The sequence below is a fragment of the Mauremys mutica genome, chromosome 8 (genome assembly GCF_020497125.1).
Source record: "Mauremys mutica isolate MM-2020 ecotype Southern chromosome 8, ASM2049712v1, whole genome shotgun sequence".
NCBI lineage: Eukaryota > Metazoa > Chordata > Testudines > Geoemydidae > Mauremys > Mauremys mutica.
In genome coordinates, this window is record NC_059079.1 from 35,428,357 (window position 1) to 35,442,785 (window position 14,429).

The window sequence follows — 14,429 nt, forward strand, 5'->3', positions numbered from 1 at the left end:
TCTGTCATCTTCTACCACTGAGAACAGTCTAGATCAGGGGTCTCAAACATGCGGCCCGCGGGCCGCATGCGGCCCGCGGAGCTCTTCCCTGCGGCCCGTGGAGCTCCCCAGGGGAGCTCCGCAGGGACCCCCAAGAGAAAAGCGGAGGCTCCCGCCTCCGCCCCTCTCCTGGAGCCTCGGCGCATAGAGCGCCGAGTCTCCGTCCGAGCGCCTGAGCCCCGCCCCGATCCGAGCCGCGTGGGGAGGGGGCGGGGCTGGGAGCTCTGGGCTGAGCGCTGCGCTCGGCGTGGAGCTCACAGCCCCGCCCCCTCACCACGCGGCTCTGAGCGGGACCGCCGGAGACGCGCTCGGGTAAGGGGGGGGGGAAGCGGGACCCGCCGGGCCCGGGCCGGGGGGGGGGGGAGGGAAGCGGGACCCGCCGGGGCCGGGCCGGGGGAAGGGAAGCGGGACCCGCCGGGGCCGGGCTGGGAAGGGGGGGGGAAGGGAAGCGCTCAGGGCTGGGGCAGAGGATTAGGGTGCGGGGGGATGAGGGGTTCATGATGTGGGGGCACTCAGGGCTGGGGCAGAGGATTAGGGTGTGGGGGGATGAGGGCTCTGGCTGGGGCTGAGGATTAGGGTGCAGGGTCCTAGTGCCTGCCCTCCGCCAGTACTGGCAAGGCAGGCTTCCCTTACCCTGAGCCTCTCCAACCCCAAACCCTCAGCCCCAGCCAGAGCCCTCATTCCCCCCGCACCCTAATCCTCAGCCCCAGCCCTGAGCGCCCCCACATCATGAACCCCTCATCCCCCCGCACCCTAATCCTCAGCCCCAGCCCTGAGCGCCCCCACATCATGAACCCCTCATCCCCCCGCACCCTAATCCTCTGCCCCAGCCCTGAGCGCCCCCACATCATGAACCCCTCATCCACAGCCCTCACCCCACACTCCAAACCTCTTCCCTAGCCCTGAGCCCCCTCGCATCATGAACCCCTCATCCACAGCCCTCACCCCACAGCCCAACCCTCTTCCCTAGCCCTGAGCCCCCTCGCATCATGAACCCTCATCCACAGCCCTCACCCCACAGCCCAACCCTCTTCCCTAGCCCTGAGCCCCCTCCTGCATCATGTACCCCTCGCCCTCAGCCCTCACCCCTGCACTCCCTCCTATCCCCAAACTCCGTCCCAAAGCCTGCACCCCCACCCCCTGCCGCAGCCTGGAGCCTGCATCGAGCACAGAGCCTGCATCCAGACCCCCTCCCCCACCCAAACTCCCTCCCAGAGCCTTAGGCAGTAAATCTAAGTGCGTGTTTTGTCCTTTGAGTGAGGTGCATTACTGAGTGTATATATTTATTAAAACTGCGCGCGCTTAGGGGAGGAGGTGGAGAAGAGACAGGGCAGGGGCGGGGCCTCATGGAAGGGGTGGATTGGGGGTGGGGCCAGGGGCAGCAAGGGGGCGTGTCAGTGATGCGGCCCTCGGGCCAATGCACTAGTCCTCATGCGGCCCTCGGGGTCATTTGAGTTTGAGACCCCTGGTCTAGATCCATCCTCTTTGGAACCCCCTTTCAGGTAGTTGAAAGCAGCTATCAAATCCCCCCTCATTCTTCTCTTCTGCAGACTAAACAATCCCAGTTCCCTCAGCCTCTCCTCATAAGTCATGTGCTCCAGCCCCCTAATCATTTTTGTTGCCCTCCGCTGGACTCTCTCCAATTTATCCACATCCTTCTTGTAGTGTGGGGCCCAAAACTGGACACAGTACTCTGTCCTTTTTCTCTGTCCTTGTTCAAAATAATCCTGTTCTATAGCCATCTGAATTGAAGCCAGTTTTGAACAATAAATAATCCTCCTGAGATTGATTTACTATTGTGCAAGAAGAGGCAGAGCTACTAGGAAGATAAGTGGACAGCCCATGAAATCCTACATTTGCTAGTGGAAGAGTTACAAACATAACAAGGAGTTGAGATTATCATGTGGATACTCCCTGTATGATGTGTCCTCACACCTTACAAATCAGTTTTGATAACTTGTGATACATACAGTCCTGATGCTGTATGTCTCATGCAAAACAGAAAAGGTAGCAATATTTAAATCGGTATTCAAAAACTTCAAAAAACCCTCACCTATCTCATTAATTGCAGAAACATTATGGCGTCATGATCATTGAAGTATTCATTCAATGAAGAACCAGACGATGTCATACACACCACTACTTGAGTTGTCTTCTAGTATGCTCCACTGACTGTGTATGGATTCAAGTTTATTCTTTGTAATGCCTGAATATTATTACTTAAATGTGATATCTTGTCACATTTGATTCTCTGTTTTAATAAAGTGAACTTTTTTACTTTGCTGTAATTTTTTCTAGTTTTAGACCCAAACTGTTAGTGCTGGTGATGGCTTTTCCCAAGTTTGGTGATAATGAAATGATCCTGTTTACACCCTGTACTAGACTAGCCTTTCTACATCTGCTACATAACTACACAGAACTGTCAGAGCCTTCGTTGGAGAATATGCTCTGCATATATTCAGCTGAGGAGGGCATCTGAGAAGAGCTAAGAAGTCTGCGCAGTATTAGCTTGTAGTAGTAGCAGATATTGAAGCAAGAGCATATGTGTAACAGTTGAAGATTCACCATGTGTAAGGGGAGTGCAGAGGTCTGAAGCGATGCACGATCAACAACCAAATTTCCAGTTCTACTGGAAAGAGGGAGATTCTATAAACTGAGAATTTAGGTTCTGATGTAAAGCACATAAATCAATAGAAAGATCCACTGATTTCAGTTACCCTTAGGCTAAGTCTACACTATTTAGTAAACCTGGGTTTAGATTTAGGTTTAAGCCCAAGCCATCTACTGTCCACACACATCAGAAACAAGCCTGCAGCCTTGGCCAGCATATCGATCTGTACCTGAATCTTGCTGTGATGTGGTCCAAGCTCTGGGATTTTGCAGTGTAAATGCAGCCAAAGTCTGGGTGGCCAGACTTGGGTCTGGAGAGTACACTAAATGGCTGTTATCCGACAGTCCTCTGGGCCTGTTTCCCAGCCCTTCAATCCCAAACTTCCCATTCAATTCTTAGGAACTGGACGGAACCTCCTGGTTTAAAGACAGTTACTTAGTGTTTAACCCTTTAGTTCTGTGCAGACTGCTCAATGGAAGTGTGCTGCTAGCTGGTCAGAGGAACACAGCTGGATTCTGGTTAATCTCTGGTGTGGTGCAAGCTAGACTTTCAACTTCAGCCAAAGCACAATCGAGGATTGTGTCTACAAAGTTATATCTGAGTGTCTGGGGGGCCTTGGGGATTGACCAGGCTGGAGATCAATGCAGAGAGTGAACTACTGGAAAATCAAGGATGATAGCACCCTTATAAACCTGCACTTGCAGGCACCACTGGAGGACAGCTACCAGCTGCTGGATGAAGGTCAAAAAGTGAACCTGGTGCAGACACCGGTCCATGAAGATGGTAGGCAGAACACCTACAGCATATCCTGGTCTGTATTCAGAGGAGTGGTTTGGGGGTGGCCCTGGGAAACAGCTTGCAGTGGAACTGGCAGCAGAGAAATCACCAGAGCCTGGTAAGTTTCTGCTACAAAATATTTTACTGTAAATACATGGATTGGAGGATTTTCTGACTAGAGACCTTTTAAATTATTAATACAAGCTGGGGGTTTAGTGTGCTTCCATTCAGAGCAGAACCCACTCTAGTTCCCTAGTGCTGCCTCACCTCCCCTTCACCCTCCCCCCAAGGTATGATTTGAAATGGACACCGGGAACTGAGAAGGGGAAAAAAAGTAATCAGTTATGAAATTTTTACTAGTTACTCGCTGATTGTTAGGAATATGGGTTGGGGTATTACAACTGAGCCTCACATACTCCTCCCTGGTAATACAGCATACCCTTAAGTCAGCCATACCTGCACTGTCCTGGACAGCCTGTACATGGAAGGTTTTCTTTTTTGTTTTTTAAAGGGGGGGGGTGGCATGAGTGTATTTGGTCCATAGTTGGCTGAAATAGGAATCTAAACAGTACTGAGGCGTGTATATAGTTCATAGCTGCCTGCACTTTGTGTCCAAATTACAGCAGCTGCCTCTGTGCTAGGGATCCCAATGGCTGGCAGCCGGGTCTGTGCGTGGATGCAGGGTACTTGTAAGGAGGCTGTAATATGGCTCCATGTTAAATCAGCATCTTGTTGATTTTTACCAAGAATTTTCACCCATTGCTGGCTGGGGCTGAATGAAAACCTCTCATGGACTAGGAACTCCAGAGGGCTAGTTATGCACCAGGGCAGGGCCTACTTATTAGGGCTGCCTCTAGTTCACATGCCCCCTCCTTTTGGGGACATGCTGGTCAGCCACTGTGCCTTTCCATACACAGATGGCTGTGTTCCACTGATCTGGAACAAAAGTTCCCGCTTCCACCCGGGGACCTTTAGAATATCAATGTCCTCCAGAGCTTGCCTAGCACAAAGGATTGTAAAATACTAGCTAGTGACAAGGTTCCCTCATATGACTCCTCCTGTCCTGCCCAGAAAATAATGGTGGGGATTTATTAATCATTTTAATTGAATTTTGTAGGTGTATGTCACTATGATGTGTGATGATTTTCAGTTTTCCAAAGGATGTCTAAATTGGCCAGATGTTTTTGTGTGAATAAAATAAAACCCACTGATTAAAAAGTATCATCTTCTGACCTTGAATTGAAGCAGCTCCTTTAAGAGAGTAGAAAATGGAATTATTTTGTATCATGGTCAAATAATAATGTGCTCTTTTATTTTCCTTTCAAGGCCCCTCAACTGTCACCTCTGAATGGCACACACGGTAAGCTAGAAACCTTTGGGAGTGGATCCTCCAACTATAGGCAAGATGAGTTCATGGGAGAGGTTCGTGATAAAACCAATCAACAGAGTGACTGCCAGAAAAATAAGGATGCAAGAAAGATGGGAAAAGAGACTGCACACTGTGAGGAGAGAGTGGCAGCACAGTTCTAGGAAAATTACAGCAGGTTGAGGGAAGAAGACAGCGCAGCAGAAAGAGCTGTTAGAGCGGTTACTTGCCCTCATGACCACCAGACTGCAGGCTCTAGTGCCAGCTCTAGTTCCTGCTTCAGCCATGCACACTGAGTTCCCTCCATGCTATCAGACTATGTGGCCTTTGGATGATTCAGGTGTTGGCTGGACTATGTCACAGGTAATGAGTGCTAGTACATGAAACAGTCAAATATACCCAGTGTATTCATCCACTCGTCCTGTTGCGGCCCCCATGACAAAAATGCACTAGAAAGGCTGAAAATAACAGAGAGACAGGTGTCATCCAAAAATCAGTCCATTTCATTGTTAACATGCCCCTTTCATTGTTTTTGCACTGTTTGTATGTGTTGTATGTTATGATGGCAGCTAGCCTACCTACCTTTCTGATTTTTACAGTGTCATGTTCGTAGGCGTGCACAGCACATTTCATTAGGCTATGCACCCAGGGAATTTTATGTATTTATTTTTTTTAAAGGCAAACCTCATAAAGGTTGGGGTGTGGTGTGCAGAAAGGGGATCAGGACAAGGGATTGGGGCAGAGGAGGGGTGCGGGGTATATGAGGGGGCTCAGGGAAGGGGGTTGGGGTGCAGGGTGCAGCAGGGGGCTCAGGGCAGCAGGTTGGGGTGCGAGGTGCAGGCAGGAGGCTTAGGGCACAGGGTTGGGATACAGGAAGGGTGCGACGGGGCTCAGGGCAGGGAGTTGGGGTGCAGGGTGCAGCAGGGGGCTCAGGACGGGGGCAGGGCACAGCAGGGGGCTCAGGGCAGGAGGTGGGGTGCAGGCGGGGTGCGAGGTGTAGGCTCAGGGCAGGGAGTTGGGGGCGGGGTGCAGGAGGGGTTTGGGCTCTGGCCTGGTGCCACTTATCTGCAACAGCACGCTGCCTGCCCTGGCCCCACGCCACTCACTACGTCCCTGTGTGGCCACTGGGGCGGGGGGTGCAAAGGGCTCCGTGTGCTGCCCTTGCCATGCCTCCAGGTATCTCCCCTGAAGCTCCCATTGGCCTCGGTTCTCCGTTCCCGGCCAATGGGAGCTGCGGGGGGTGGTGTCTGGATCAACACATGGAGCCCTCTTCCCCCCTTCCCCCCCGGGCCCCAGGGACATGGAGCTGTGCCAGCCGCTTCTGAAAGCGGCACAGGGCCTGCGGTGCCATGGGGGGCAAAGCCCGTGGGCTGGACCAAAGCCCGTGGACCGGAACCAAAGCCCGCAGGCATTAGGGTGTGCCTGGGCACACCCCATGTGCATGCCTATGGCCATGTTGTATTTGAAATAAAGTATTGACTTTTCACACAAGGCTTCATTAGCAAGTTTTAATTATATGTCATGAAGTAGAACTTCATCAGTAATCCATACGATGTGGGCTGATGTATATGTCCAGTCTCAATAAAATTCAGTAGATGTCAGCACAGTAATCCATAAGCTGTCGCTATGTACATTGCCAGTTTTTATAAAATACACTAACAACTCCGTATGTGGCAGCAGAGTGAGCACTACACTGTGTGTAGAAGTACATTACAAGTGTTCACAAAATTAATAATACTTACATCTCCTACAGCTGCCCCACACCAACAAACAGCACAATTAAAAATACCATTTCATTCCCCCTCATGCATGGGACTATGCAAACCCATTATGTGGGCACACAAAACATTCCTGGTTTGTGTGGATCCAGCTCCAATAATGACAGGTGCACTTTTTGGCTGTGTGTACTGGTTCAGCAGTCCAGCAGTGTCTTGAGTCCACCCTGGTGAAAAGATTCTCCTTTGTCCTCACAGACGTTGTACCATCATGCTACAGCTACTGAGTGTGTGTAGTTAAACCTTTTGCCAGGTCTTCTGAAATTCAGGGTATTGTTTCAGAAGTCACGGCAAAAGAATTAAGTGGAATTCCCCTAAAATAACAGTGAGAACTCCATTTCTAACAATGTCATTCAGTGGAAATAGTGTCCCAATTTGTCCATGAAGATAAAATCCCAAATTCCAGACATTCTTGGCATCATGCACCTTGCTGCTGCATCCCATGTTAATGTCCATGAATCTGCTGCTGTGGTTGAGCAGTGCCTGCATAACGGTGGAGTGTGCAGTTTATGTACTCAAGCTTCTTGTGGAGGGGAAACTGAGTATATGAGTCCTGTCAATGGCCCTGGTGCAGTTTGGAAAGACCATTCTCTCAAAGCCAGCAATTATTTCAGAAGCATTTGTAATGCCCACAACCTTTGGGTACATCACACTCCTGATTGCCTCACAAACCTCTGCCACAACAGCCTCCACAGTTGACTTGCCAATTCCAAATTGGTTAGCCATTGATCTACAGCAGTCCTAGGTAGCCAGTTTCCAGATGGTTATATTGACTCATTTCTGAACTGGCATGGCCTACCTCACATATGTCCTGGTGTTAGAGGATCATGACAAGCTCATCAAAAACCTCCAGGAATGTCCGCTTTTTCATGAGAAAGTTCTGGAGCTGTTGCTTGTCATCTCAGATCCACATAATGATGTGATCCCACCAGTCTGTGTTTGTGACTCTGCTCCAGAAGCACTAGGGAATGTGAGGTTGCGGCAACAGGCACGAACCGCATCAGTTGGGTCATGGCTGCCATGTCAGTACCATCCTCTGAAATCTGCCTTTGGCAGATCGAATATCACTGCCAGTGTCTCTCAGATGCTCTGCCTGATTCCTGAAATAGGACTGACTGTGAGCTGAATAAGTTCTTCCCATGGGTCAGGGTTCATGTTGATGACTCCCAGGTGCTCTGAGTGTGTGGATCCAGAAATGGCTTAGCTGGATGTGTTGGGCCCAACCCACGTCTGGTCAAGTTCAATGGGCTGGACAGATAAATTCTCCCCCAAACCATTATGAACAAAGCCCTAGACGGGCTACAGCTGGCAAGAGCACTAGGAACCCTGGGATAAGCCCCCAGAAGTAGAAGTTTTGATGGGTCTGCGTAGGGCAGCATGGACATGCCAGCATAGTTGTGAGGCCCAGCTTTCCAATGCAGCGTGGATGCTCAAGCACAGGTTTGGAAACACCAAGTCTTCAGGCATGGGTCCCACAGATGCAGATTTGCTAGCCAGAGCCTTACTTTTTTCAAACACTAAGGGAGAGGTGTGTTCTCATAAAATAAGTACCTTTAGGTCATAAAAGTAGACCTGAAAATACTTCAAGATAATTTTATTTTTCAGATAACTGGACTATATGTTAGCTCCAAATAGTGAGGGTAACACAGGTCTTCTGTAGTTTTGCTGGAGAACTTGAGTGTCACAGAGTATGTAAGTTGTTAGCTCTCAGACATCAGAACTCCAAACATTTAAACAACCTGATTAAAACTCTCTTCTCCCCACAGTTACTCAGCTTACATTTTCTTAACTTTTGTGATGTTACTATTTTGTCTTCCAGGCTAAAAAAGGACTTGAATTTGTAATGTAAAAAAGCAGAACATGCCGGTTTAAAACAAACAAACAAACAATCTCACCTTTCATGCCTTTAAATATCAAAGTCACAAGTCCATTTTAATCTGTTACGGGTCCCCTTTAGAAGGCATTGAAGTCCTATAGGGTAATTCTGTATAGTGGAGAATTATTGATTTAAATGCTAGAGTAAGGGCAGGCAGTTGGATCTGGGATGCTTGGATGGCAAGAAGCTCAAGAAACAATGAGGGTAACCCAAGGAAAGAAATGAGAAACCAGACAAGGAAGGGAAAAGAGAGGACAGATTTCTTATTGTGGCTCCATGGTGAGGGAACTTATCCCAACTGATAGGGCATCAGACTGAAAGTCCAGATACCTGGGTTCTGATTCAGGCTCTAACAGTTGCTTGCTTTGTGAGCTAAAGCATACTTATTATCAGTCCTCTGGAAAATGAGGATAGTGATACTTATCCAGCTCTGCAAAGTTCTTTGAAATCTACGGTAGAAAAGTGCTATATATTACAGTATTGCCAATCCCACATTTTAAAAAAACAGTCAATCCTCAAAAAATCATGAGATTTTTTTAAAATGTGGGGTTCATTTTGTTTTCTAATTTCTTAGCTTTTAGTGTATATGTGGTTCATGTTTTCAAGCTTTTCTCTGCAACCATGAGAGCTAGCAATTTATTATTTAATGAAAGTTGAGATTCTCATTTAGCGTTAAGATAAACAGCACATTGAGATAAAATTGCAAGAGTTGGCAACAGTGGTATTACCTGAAGCATAAGCTTACATTAGTATTGTGCTCTTTTCACAATGGCTACCAAAGTATTTTACAAACTATATACAGGAATGAAATACACTTTTGTGTTGCTATCATAGCTTCTGCTGACATACATTGATAAAATACAGAAGTACAGAACATGCAAAGCACAACATACAAGCACATCTATTCCATACAAACCCTGATATTTACATAATGAATTTACTGTCAGTATTTCAACATGCTTTATAAATCATTATATAATGCCTAAAACAGCACAGTGGGTGGTAGCTGGGCAGCTAGTGTGCCATGACTGCTTCTTATCAAGATTATCATAATTGTCTCAGTTATCTTGTGCTCCCTTTATTTGTTTTAATTCTCTTGTTCTATGTCATCATATAGCTAAATTGTAAGCTTCTTGAGTCTATGACAGTCTTTCTGCTAGATGTGTATACAGTGCCTAGCCTAGCCTTTCTGCCTGATTAAAGCCTCTAGTACTACCACAATATAAACAATTGAGGTAGCCGTGAGATATATAGGGAACTCCTTGTCTTGTACTGAAATGCAGCCACCCATCAATTTAGCTAATGTATATTTGCCTGCCCTTGAAATCTTGCCAAATACCATCAGATATTTTCTATATTCTTAGGCATCTTGATCCTTTGTTTCCTTTTTGACAAAAACCAAAATATTCAGTTTCAAAAAACAAACACCATTTTAAAAAAAAATTGTTGTAAAAGTGTTTTTCCATTTGTCATCAATTATTTTTTAATTTCAAATTAATTTTTTTCTGCCAACATTTTTGCTTTGAAAAGACCAATTTTTTGTCCAAATTTTTTTTGATGCAAATATTTTGACTAGCTCTACTGGAGATAATGCATATGCAGAACTCATCTTTATAATTTTTAGAATGCAAAAAGAAAAATCTCCCTTCGTTCTTTATTAAATCTTTTTCACATCTGCCATGGATGTGTCCATTTAAACATGTTATTTACTTTCTTGCCTTTAGCCTTACTTGGGGTAGTTTTATAGGTTTTCATCTAGCTCTCTATAGCTGTGTCCATACTAGATTTTTTTGGGAATCTCCCACCATTGCACTAGCTAGCATTAAGTAGTTGTTACAGTGGGAGTATTAATACAGACCATTTGCTAACTCAAAACTCCATGTTATCTAATCCTACACAGAACAAGTCTATATGGTAAAAATGACTGTGCTCTGTCACCATTGCTACAGTAGAGGTTGTAGGATCTGCACTATTCCTGATGCAACAGTAGGAGATTTTCCAACAAATGCTATGGTAGACAAATTAATGTGGTGTATATCAATCACTGTGTGTATTGGGAAAGTGAAAGAAGAAATGTTTTGTCAATTAGTAGAATTTAATGGTTGCCTAGAAAGTCTGGGAATGACATGTGCACAACAGGTTTATTTTTCCTAACATAAATGGCAGTATAAATAATACAGTAGTATATTGAGTTCATTGAGAAGTACAGTGTCTGTCAGGTAGATATTAATAAGTACTTTTTAAAGTTAAAATCAAAGTTTTTTTAAAATGTATAATGTGCAGTTGGTTTTTCATCTGTAACTTTATTGTTATAAAGAGACTTACAAGTGCTTGTTGTTATGACATCTCATCTGAAGCTGTAAAATAAGCTCTTCCAAACTGGTGAAGCATCTGTGTGGAAATTGTAAGCAATATATTCATATCCTGGATGGATTAGGTAACTTGTGGTTTCTCATTTCAGCTAAGGCTACAAATACCATATGTGTTTACCATATGTTCTCTGGCTTTATCCCAACAACAGATTACATGAGATCTTCATGCATTTTTAATATCAGAGAGTAATGGAAAGCTTTCCTTAAAAATGCATTCTTTATTCTGTTAGTCACGTTTGCATAGCACTCCACAATGTTGTCATAAAGCAGCCATGCTATTATTAAAAGATAAAGTCCAACAAGTGAATTCTGATTCTGATTCAGTACTTAGGCACGAGTAACTTTACATAGGCAACTAGTCCTTTTGAGCTCATAGTTATACTCATGTAAAGTTACTCATGTGTTTGTCAGAACAGAGTCTAATAGTTCCCATATCTGTGCTCATTATAAAAAGATACTGGGGCCAGAGGGGAGATAAGGGGTAGCATTTTCCCAAAGGGTTGGGAAGGATTAGAGGAACTGTTTCTGAAGCAGCAGCCCATATTCTGGTGTGATTAGTGCGTGTGCTGTAGAGGGTGGGGGACATAGGTCAGGGCCCTGCAGGAAACCAGGATCAAACCAAGTGGAACCCTCCCTAGTTATACAGAGAATCTTACTCCTCAATGCTTCTTTCATCCCCACATCTCAGCCATCCAAGTTACAATGCTATTAATGGTTCCTAATCAAGATCTGTGTTCTGTGACCAGGGGCGGCTCTAGGTTTTTGGCCGCCCCAAGCAGTCATGCCCTGGAGGCGCCCCCGAGCCGCGGGAGCAGCAGACCTCCCGCGGGCATGACTGCAGAGGGTCCACTGGTCGCGCGGCTCGGCTGGACCTCCCGCAGCTGCGGGCGGTTCGCAGGTCCGGCGGCTCCGGTTGAGCTGCCGCAGGCATGCCTGCGGGAGGTCCAGCCGAGCCGCGGGACCAGCGAACCGTCCGCAGTCATGCCTGCGGGAGGTCCACTGGAGCCGCCGGCCGAGCGTCCCCTCCGCAGTCATGCCTGCGGCAGGTCCGCTGCTCCCGGGGCTCCGGTGGACCTCCCGCAGGCATGACTGCGGCAGGTCCGCCGGCCCAGCCTGCCGCCCCCCCGGGAAAGGGCCGCCCCAGGCGGGTGCTTGCCCCGCTGGGCTCTGGAGCCGGCCCTGTCTGTGACCCCTAAAAAGGGAAAGATAATGACACTTTGTGCATAATGAATGAAATCCCTCTTTTACACGTTTTTTAGGCATGCCTACAAAGAGAAATGGAGCATATGGACCACCTGTTCCCTGGCAGTCCACTGTAGCAAGGCCACCCTCCTTTCAATTTTGTACAGGCAGCCTGTATGGAGAATAAGTGGAGAAGCTGGTGGTAAATATATGGAGTGCAACATTCCATGCTGCTCTTTCCTCTCCAGCTGGGTTCCTGCTGCTCTGCTGTGGGTTCCTCTTCAAGTCAAATAATTTGGGGGACTAGAGAGGTCTAAAATGCCCTTTATGTATTCTCAATAATGAGTGATGATGCAGCCTCTAAGTTGCTGGGGCAGGTGATCACAGTGTAGGACAATGCCCTTTTTTAAACAGCCCTGGGAAGATCAGTCTTGCCAAAGTTGTTGGTGTTTATGTATTAAGACCCAAATGCTGTGCGCTGTGTGTGGAAAATATTACCACCGTCAGAGTAAAATCTATTTTATGACAGGATGCCAGAGCTGTTTTAAGATAGACTGAGTCAAAAGAACTGAGGAATTTTGAACTATTTCTCTTGTGTTGCTGGGAAAGCATCCCTTTGAAGAAGTGAGTGCAGTTAATGATATTCTATCAAACATCATGTTTGAAGAATTTTTTAAAAAGAGGAAAAGAGATCTTGACTTACAGTTTAATAATAATGGAATATGAAGGCTTGGCTGTACTGTAGAAGTTCATTTCACATTTAAATGTTTAGCAATCTTACCAGTCCGTGAATACAAGAAAATTTATTACATTAAGATGGAATTTAGATCTTTGACATGAAGCTGATATTTTCATACTATGAGAAATATCAGGCTGACATTATTCTGTCTTATTTGATGAATTCCAAATATCAGAGTGCAGTAACTTATTCATGGGGACCTCAATGTCTTGTGATAGTGTCAATTTAAAAGACATTTACATTGACTTATTTTATTTAAACATGTAAAATGGAATATGCAAAGTGGATTAGGAAAAGGGAAAAAAACTGGTGGCAAGAAAGTTCTTAATAACAGAATGAGGCGATTTTAAGGCTAATTTCCACAGATGCTTTCCTGACAGCTTCAGGAACTACCTAGCAACTCTTCTGACAGCTTCAGTCCTGTTTTTTTTCCCACACTATTTCACTCATTTTCAGTTCAGCCTCCCAATATTTCTTTATTATTTTAACAGGATTTAAGGAATTAAAAATAGCAGCAGGTTTATTTTGCAGTTTTCAAAAACTGCTTTTAATTTTTTTTTTAAAAAGGGCCCCACTGATGTCAGTTTTTGTATAATCTTTATAACATCCTGCCACAATGGAGTGTGGGAACTTTTAAATACAGACAATATTTAATGCTATCTTATTGTTTATCATACTACCTTGGTGTTATCTGGAGTTATCGGATTTATATCTATGAGAGAGAATTTAGAGGGTCCTTCTATAGACTTTGACCATTAGAGAGGAAGGATGGTCTTGTGATGAAGGTTCTAAATTGGGATTTAAAAGATGTAGGTTCAATTCTAGGCTCTGCCTAGACTTGCTGTGTGATCTTGAACAGGCAATTTCCTCTCTTTGCACCTCAGTTTCCCATCTGTAAAAAGAAGATAATTTTCCCACCTTGTCTGTTTAGATTGTAAATTCTTCAGGTACTCTCTCTATATAGTACATCATAATGGTTTGGTTCACTAAGTGCCAATGCAATACAAGCAATAATATTTGGAATTAATAGTCTTAGAAGAATTTTGTTAATGCTTTCACTATGTTGATTAAAGGCAACATTAAAAAAAAAGGAACTACCGGTAAGTCTATGAAAACTGACTGTCTGTGCCCATGTGGTTCAGCACTAAATACAGGGAAGTGTCCATTCCGATGGGGGCAATTAGAAAAGCATTCACTGACACCAGTTGGCTGCTTGATATCGGATGTCAGAGCAGTTTAGGATTCCCAGACTGTAATTAATCTCGGAGGCAAAAGTGCCAGGTGCACTGCAGTACTATTCCCCCTCACTGGAAATGTAACTATAGGATTTGCTACCAGATAAACACTATAACCCCCTGCGTTGACTATTTATTTTTTTTATTACTGTTTAGCTTTGTTAACTGACTAAGCCTCACGACACTCCTGTGACTCTGATACATTTTTTTATCCCCATTTTAGAGAAGAGTAGCCTAAGGCCCAGAGAGGTCAATGAATTTGTCCAAGGCCAACAGCAAGAAGGTGGCAGAGCTGAAAACCGACGGCAGGAACCGGCTTGCACAGTCCTTGACACGAAGCACGAGGCGGCACTTCTAAGGGCAATTGTTGGGTGCTGCTCGCTGCGGACTTCACGGAGCCGCTCGGCTCCTGGGAGGGAACCCGGGCACGGCCTAGGCCTCTCTGCCCGGAGCGGGG